Genomic DNA, 7639 nt, shown 5'->3' with positions numbered 1-7639 from the left:
GCTTCCAAATATATCGTAAGTTCAACCCAAGCTGACAAATAACCATACCACAATGAATATGGAGGGTATAGTAATGCTATGGCTAACCTAATATCTAATATTGGTAATAATATCAGAAAAAGAACATTCTCATGTGCTTCCAGACATGTGGAGCTCCACATATTCTTATATAGTTAAAAATAAGTGACGATTAGTGACGAGATGAAGTACTACAAAATAGTTTTTTTTTTTTTTTTCTGGTTTTTTGTTTCAAGGTACTGAATCAAAAATTCCTCAAAGTTTAAGACTATAGTAAGATTAGGGTTCTTTCCATTGATTATTAGCTTCAGACAAAATCTTGATTTCTATTATTAGTTCTATAAAGATTTCTTACTCGAGAGCTACGACAATTGCACATATCAAAGAAACTAAAATAATTATTGAAATTAGTTCAAATGGAAGAAAAAAATTTGTTGATAAATGAATTCCAATTTGCTGACTAGTACTTATCAAATCTTGCTCAATAATCTGATTTGGTCTTGTAGTCCAAATAACTTTGTACCATGATGTATATGAAATAATAGTTACTAGAATAGGACCCGCGTGATGCACCGGTGGTTTAGAAGACCGTGCGGGTAGTAAATAGAAGTTGTTGAAATAAAATAATACTTTATTTATGGTAGATATTATTTATTATAAAAACTCTATAATATAGATAATAAGATTATCATAACAAAAGAAAATAGTCTAATTTTAATTGAAAACTAATACATTTATAAATAATGGAAATGAAGGCGAAACATGAAATTAAATTTTAAAACATAAAAGGAATCTTCAAAATTGGAATCAATTTTTATGGTTTTTGTTATTTTTTTTCTTGGATGAGATTTTGTTGTTTCTTTGTTTTGCTTTAATAGATTTTCGACTCTTTAATTTGTGTATGAGAAGTGACTCGTCGTCACAGGATAATATATGAAGATCATTGTTGCTATTATTATTTTTAGAATTCCCTTTGATATATGTTTCATCATCTGATGATGTTATGATTAGCCTTCGCTCAGCACTAAGTTGTTGTTGTTGTTGTTGTTCCTCTTCTTCTTATTCTTCTTGGTGATCTTCTTTATTTTAAATCATTGTGGTGATATGGACTTCTATATGTGATAAGTATATTGTTAGTATTCATAAAATTAGTAGTATATTTGTATGATTGTAGTACAAATTTAATTACATGTTAAAATGTATTTTCAGAATTGATTCTTGTAAAATAGCGGTTGGTACAAAAGTTCGTGATATTGTGTAAATTTGCAATCCTTCTTTTAAGTTTTTTATAGACAATTTTATTTCAAAAATAAGAGTACGATGACAGAGGTTATGTAGAATTGATGGTGTAAACATGTTAGGTTGTTGTTGCAAGAGCATTTGAGCTGTTGTATTTAGTAGCTTTTGGGTCTCTTGATCAAAAATGTCAAAGTGGCTTTAGCGGTTTCATCGGACATTTTCAGCATTATTTTGAACTTGTGATTACATGCTTTTTTTATATTATATTACTAATAATAATTTTGATAAAATGGTTTATGATTGCAAATGTCTAACCTTGTTTTGGATACTTAGAAGGTGTTTCACACAAAGTAAATTTCAATTTATGGGCTTTTTGTTAAACTTCTTCATACTGTTTGCACATTCAATATAATGCCATCCAAACGTATCATCAATTTCATTTATAGTTGATAAAACTATGAAGAAAACCTCTCATGTTTAGAAGTTTAGAAAAATTTGGAAGTAAAATAACTTTAGAATTGTATTTTCAAAAGAGTTGTTTAAATAAAATTTATAGTGTACTTGTGTATCTGACTCTAGTGTCATTGCCATTATGACAATAAAAGTTGAGTTGATGAAGTATTCATCTGTGGAATAAAAATTTAGATTTATTTATGAAAATGGTAATATTTTGAGTGAATAAAATATCTATAACGTTTAAATATATAGTTACCTCTAAACATATTCACTGTTGTAGAGGTGATTGCAACAATGACGCTTCTTTCTGGTTGACTTGTCATCAAATTTTCAAAGTTTTACACAATGTGACCTTAACAATTATGTTTAGAATATAAGATTAATTTTAATTTAGTATACTTAATTTATATATGAATATATGAATAGGAAAATATGTGTAGTTGAAATCTTACTCTTGTAGCCTCAATTCAAGTCTGGGAATTTTTGTAGGTTTTTCTTGTAAGTAAACATTTTCTTCATGTCCAAGGGCATGAAGCACTCCATTTATGTCTAAAAAGAAACATAAATGTAGTTATATAATATAATTTATATTATTGTAGGGTAACTTGTGTATAACACTACCAGAGAGAACATTGTTGTCTCCAACTCTTTTTGAAATTATTTCTATGACAAAAAATTCAAAATAATGGTGTGAAATTGTGGATTTTGAGTATTGAATACTTGTTAACAGTAGTCATTTGTAAAAACCATGATGTTTTTAAGTCTTTGACTCTTTTGTATGTTTCATTTTCCCGAACTATTTCAATACTTTTCATGGTATATAAGTTTTCTTCTTGTATCAATTAGTGGTATAAAATATTTGTTTATCATTGCATCTCTGAAGGAAAAAATATATAGCAATAAAATATTGAAATCAATTATTTTTTAAAGAAAAAATAATAATATTTAATATTTAGAATATAAAAGTATATTTTGTTAAGAACAAATACAATATTTGGGATAAAGGGTTAATACCTTCTCATCTAACAAAATCATTTTTATGAATGTTAAGATCTAAGATTAAATTTTCAATTGCTGATTGTATGGTAATATGAATATATAGTGAATCTAATAGTTGTTATGGTGAGGTATTAAAAAAAATTAACAGATTGTTATTTATATAAAACAGTGTGTTTATGACTTTTCTTATGACAGTAACGTATTAAAAATTAAATGCAATTGTGATAATAATAAATGAATATTTTTATTATCATTATTTCATGGTGATGTGATGTCTTCTTCATTCATTCACTAATAAGTATAACAATGGATAGTTTGTTGTAAGCCGACATCAGGGTCGCCCATGTGCATGTGCTGCAGCACAGGGCCATAAATATTAGAGGGCCCAAATTTTTGAAAATTTCAATTTTTTTTAATAAATATCAATAAAATGAATAAAATGTTATTAAAAAAACTCAATAATCGAAAAAAATATTACGATAAAAACTCAATACATAGAAAAATCAAGATTGATCAAAACTCAAAATAAATATAATTAAATTTATTTTTAATTTATATATAAATGTATTTTTAATATATTTTTTTTAATTATTATAATTATGTTTTAAAAAAATGGGCCCATTTTTGTAATTAAAACGGGGCCTCCGATATAATTGGGTCGACCCTGGCCGTCATCAAACATGAGTTGTATCATCAGAGAATACTGTGTTTTTTACTTTACTAGATCATCAGAGTGTATTGTTATTACACAATGTGATGTTTACAAAACAAAAGACACCCTTATTGCATTCTGAAACCTTTACTGTGTGTTATAGTACCAAATCTTGTGGCATATATTCTAAGTATTATTTCTTGACTTTCTTATTGAAATTCTGAATTTGTTATATACCTCTGGATTTTATGAACATTTGCAGCATCTAGAAAGTGTAAGATTCAGACTCAGTTCGACCAAGGGCTTTATATATATGTGACTATAGAAGCTGACTGAAGGTTTTGTTGACTAAGCCTTATATGTGTTTAAAATAGTTACATATTAATTTAATCAGTTATGTGCTCAACTTTAAAGGTGCTTGAGATAAAAGTTGCATATTTCTATAGTTAAAATATTAATATGCTTATTTTTTGGGTATGTTATATTAAAATTTCTCAATAAATTATTATTTTTATAAATAAAGCGATCTTATTCTTATTATTCTTTATGAACGGTTGATAATTAAATAGACCGAATAATGATTTTATCTTAGATAATGTAAAATAATTTTTTTTTTAAGTTCAGAATTTTAATTTGGTATTTATACATTTCTCTTTTATAATTCTATTTATCTGACTTAATGTCTCATTAGTTTTTTTTATACTTTTATTTATCTGACTTAATGTCACATTAGTTTTTTTAAACAATTTTAAAAACAAATTTAATATTTTCAGAAATAAAAGAAGACATTCGGAAAGCGGTAACGAACATTCTGATATCGTCATCAGTTAGTTTTCATCCATTTGAATTTGTTTTAAGTAACTAATAGAGGTTCAATGTCTAAATTTAGTGTATGGCGGAAGCGGATATACGTAATGTTTATTACACAAAAAAACTATCATCAAAAAGCAACCATAATGTCAGCATAGATCATGAAAAATAGAGCATTCTGTAAAATAGTAGCAACAAACAATGTAAACTGCATTTGCCAGCTCTAATACATCATTGTTCATCATAACTTGCATGTTATTCACGTAAAAGAAAAAACATAGTATTTAAATGAGAAGAAAAAAAATACATTAACATAAGAAACTAATCAAGAGAAGAAAGAACAGTAAAAGAAAAGATGGAGATGGCAAATTATGCATGTTATAATGTATCATTTAGTCCTTCAAACAATATCTGGATGGCTGATGATATTATGATAAAACATGTTCCTCTTTTGTGTCTCCAAATTGCTTATGATATTTTGGTTTCTCGGCTTTTCTACTTCGTCCTTAAGCCCCTTCATGTGCCCCTCATTATTGCGCAGGTGTTGGTAAGTATTCATTCATCATATATTCTTTCTTTCTTTTGCCAGTAAATTTGAATCATCAATACACATGATAGTTAGTCACATTGAATTTTCAACATAAAAACATATAAAAGTTCATACATTAAGACTGCCATAAAAACATATAAAAGTTCATACATTAAGACTTCCATAAAAACATATAAAAGTTCATACATTAAGACTGCGTTTCATAAATGAGAGATAAAAAAATATAATAATTCCTGAATTTTATATAATGCAGGCTGGTTTTACTCTGAGTCCAAGTCTCTTGGGAAATTTTGAATGGGTATTTTCCTTGTTTTATAGTCAATATGGAATCCTAGCCGTTGAAACCTTTGCAAACTTAGGAATAATGTACTATGTGTTCCTAAGTGGTTTAGAAATGAATTCAGACACCATCTTAAGATCAAGGAAGAAAGGTACAAGCATAGCAATTGCCGGCATTGTGACGCCAATGTTATTTGGTGTTGGATTTCTAGCTCTACAACAAAACTTATAGATAAAAATGATGTTTTCGCACAAACACCAAAAGAAAATCAAGGCGAAGCATATTTATTCTGGTGTTTAGCACTTTCTGTAACAGGTTTCCCTGTCCTTGCAAGAATCTTAGCTAATCTTAAACTTTTATATACAAAGCTTGGAAAAGATGCATTGACAGCAGCTATGTTAACCGATGCATATGGTTGGGTTATGTTTACCTTGTTGATTCCTTATTCGACTAGAGGTGGAAAGCCTTATCTCTCAGTAATCTCTACTTTGATGTTCATAGTTTTTTGCTTTGCTGTGGTGAGACCTATCCTTACTCCAATCATTGAACACAGAACAAGTATGAACACGTGGCGAAATCACACCTGTTGGACGTGTTGACGGGAGTGTTTATTTGTTCGTACATTACGGATTCTCTCGGTACACATCCTATTGTTGGAGCTTTTGTGTTTGGATTAATTTTGCCTCATGGAAAGTTTGCTGATGTGGTTTTGGAATTGTCGGCCGATTTTGTTTCTGAGATTTTGTGTCCTGTTTACTTTGCTGGATTTGGTTTTAGACTCAACTTGCCTTTCCTTTTGAAGCAAAAGAATGCGGGTTTAATGTTTTTGGTTATGCTTTTGTTATGCATACCTAAAGTTTTGAGCTCTGTGATTGTCACTTTCTTCTTCGGTATGCCTGCCCGAGATGGAGTTGCCATTGGATTGCTTCTCAACACCAAGGGTATCATGGCTGTCATACTACTGAATATTGCTTGGGACAAAAGGGTAATTTTAAACTACCATTTTTCTATTATTGCATGATTTAAATCAAACAGCCTTTTAACCAACTTACTTTTTTTTCTTTTTTCTTTACAGATTTTGGATCCATATACTTTCATGGTTATGATGCTTGCTATTATAGTAATGACTGTAATGGTTTCTCCCTTGATCAATGCAATATACAAACCAAAATTCCGATTCATGCAATCGCAATTAAGGACCGTGCAAAAACTGAGGTTCGATGTGGAGCTTCGAATCGTCGCTTGTGTCCACAATGCTAAACATGCCAATAACATGATCCATGTCATTGAAGCCACAAATGCTACTAGACTTTCACCTATACATGTATCAGTAGCTCACTTAGTTCAACTCACTAGACATGGCACAGCTATTCTTGTTTCACAAATGGATAATTCAAACAGCACGATTGGTGGCGCAGAAGCAACCAACTATGGATCACAATTAGAGTTTGAGAGCATAACTAATGCATTTGAAAAACTCGTAGAACAATACAATGCGATTAGGTTTGACATATCAAGTGTTGTCTCGTCCTACACAACTATCCATGAGGACATTTACAATGTTGCCGAAGAGAAACGCGCCAGCCTAATTCTCCTTCCCTTTCACAAAGACTACTCAACAATAGAAGATGCTCCAGAAATAATCCACAATGAACATTGTGAGATAAACAAAAATGTTCTACAAAAAGCACCTTGTTCGGTAGGGATCTTTGTGGATCGCGGTTTAGGATCGTTGTTAGAAATAAAATTACGCATTATAATGATTTTCATCGGTGGACCTGACGACCGTGAAGCCTTGTCTATTGCATGGAGAATGGCGGGGCATCCAGGAACACAATTACATGTTGTGAGGATCAATCTGTTAGGTAAGGCTGCAGAAGAAACAAAACTAAAAATGGAAAAAAGCAAGTCTCGTCATGGAATGTTGTCGACGGTTATAGACAATGTGATGCAAAAAGAGTTGGATGAAGAGTGTATAATTTCCTTTAGGCACAAAGCAGTGAACAATAACGATTCAATTCTTTACTCAGAGAAGGAAGTCCATTCGAATACGGGCGAAGAGATTCCAACGCTTCTTAACGATATTGATAAACCTGGATATGATTTGTACATTGTTGGACAAGGAAGCGGTAAGAACTCGGTGATTTTTTCGAGGTTGTTGGAATGGTGCGACCATCCTGAACTTGGTGTTATAGGTGACATATTGGCTTCAACTAGCTTTGGTACGCAATCTTCTGTGCTTATTGTGCAACAATATTTGGTTGGAAGAAAACGCGTTATGAGAAAATGTCATGAAGTGAAAACTGGTACTGAAAATTTGTAAAAGATCGATCGACGATACAAAGTTTTGGATTAATTAATATTTTGTATAGTTAGAATGATTTGTTTTCATTTTTTATAAATTAAGTGGTTATAGTTCATCAGGTAAAGCCATTTATTTGTTATACCATATTTCAATTTTTTTTAATAGTTAAATCATGTTATGGTCTCCTAGTACCTGCATTACATGTTTTAATTTTTTAAATGATAATTCATTTAATATAATATATTAAAATAGAATAGTATGGTTTTGAGCCGTACATTTAGAGCTGTTAAAATGACTAGCTCATAAGGATCACTCTGTCTGGCTCGAAAA

General features: G+C 30.2%; 1 pseudogene; it reads left to right on the top strand.

Moving 5' to 3' along the window:
- Window positions 1-4529: 4529 nt before the first annotated feature.
- LOC127095234 (cation/H(+) antiporter 15-like) lies at window positions 4530-7327 on the top strand (annotated as a pseudogene).
- Window positions 7328-7639: the final 312 nt, after the last annotated feature.

The sequence above is a fragment of the Lathyrus oleraceus genome, chromosome 6 (genome assembly GCF_024323335.1).
Source record: "Lathyrus oleraceus cultivar Zhongwan6 chromosome 6, CAAS_Psat_ZW6_1.0, whole genome shotgun sequence".
Taxonomy (NCBI): domain Eukaryota; kingdom Viridiplantae; phylum Streptophyta; class Magnoliopsida; order Fabales; family Fabaceae; genus Lathyrus; species Lathyrus oleraceus.
This window is presented reverse-complemented; position numbering and strand designations above follow the sequence as displayed.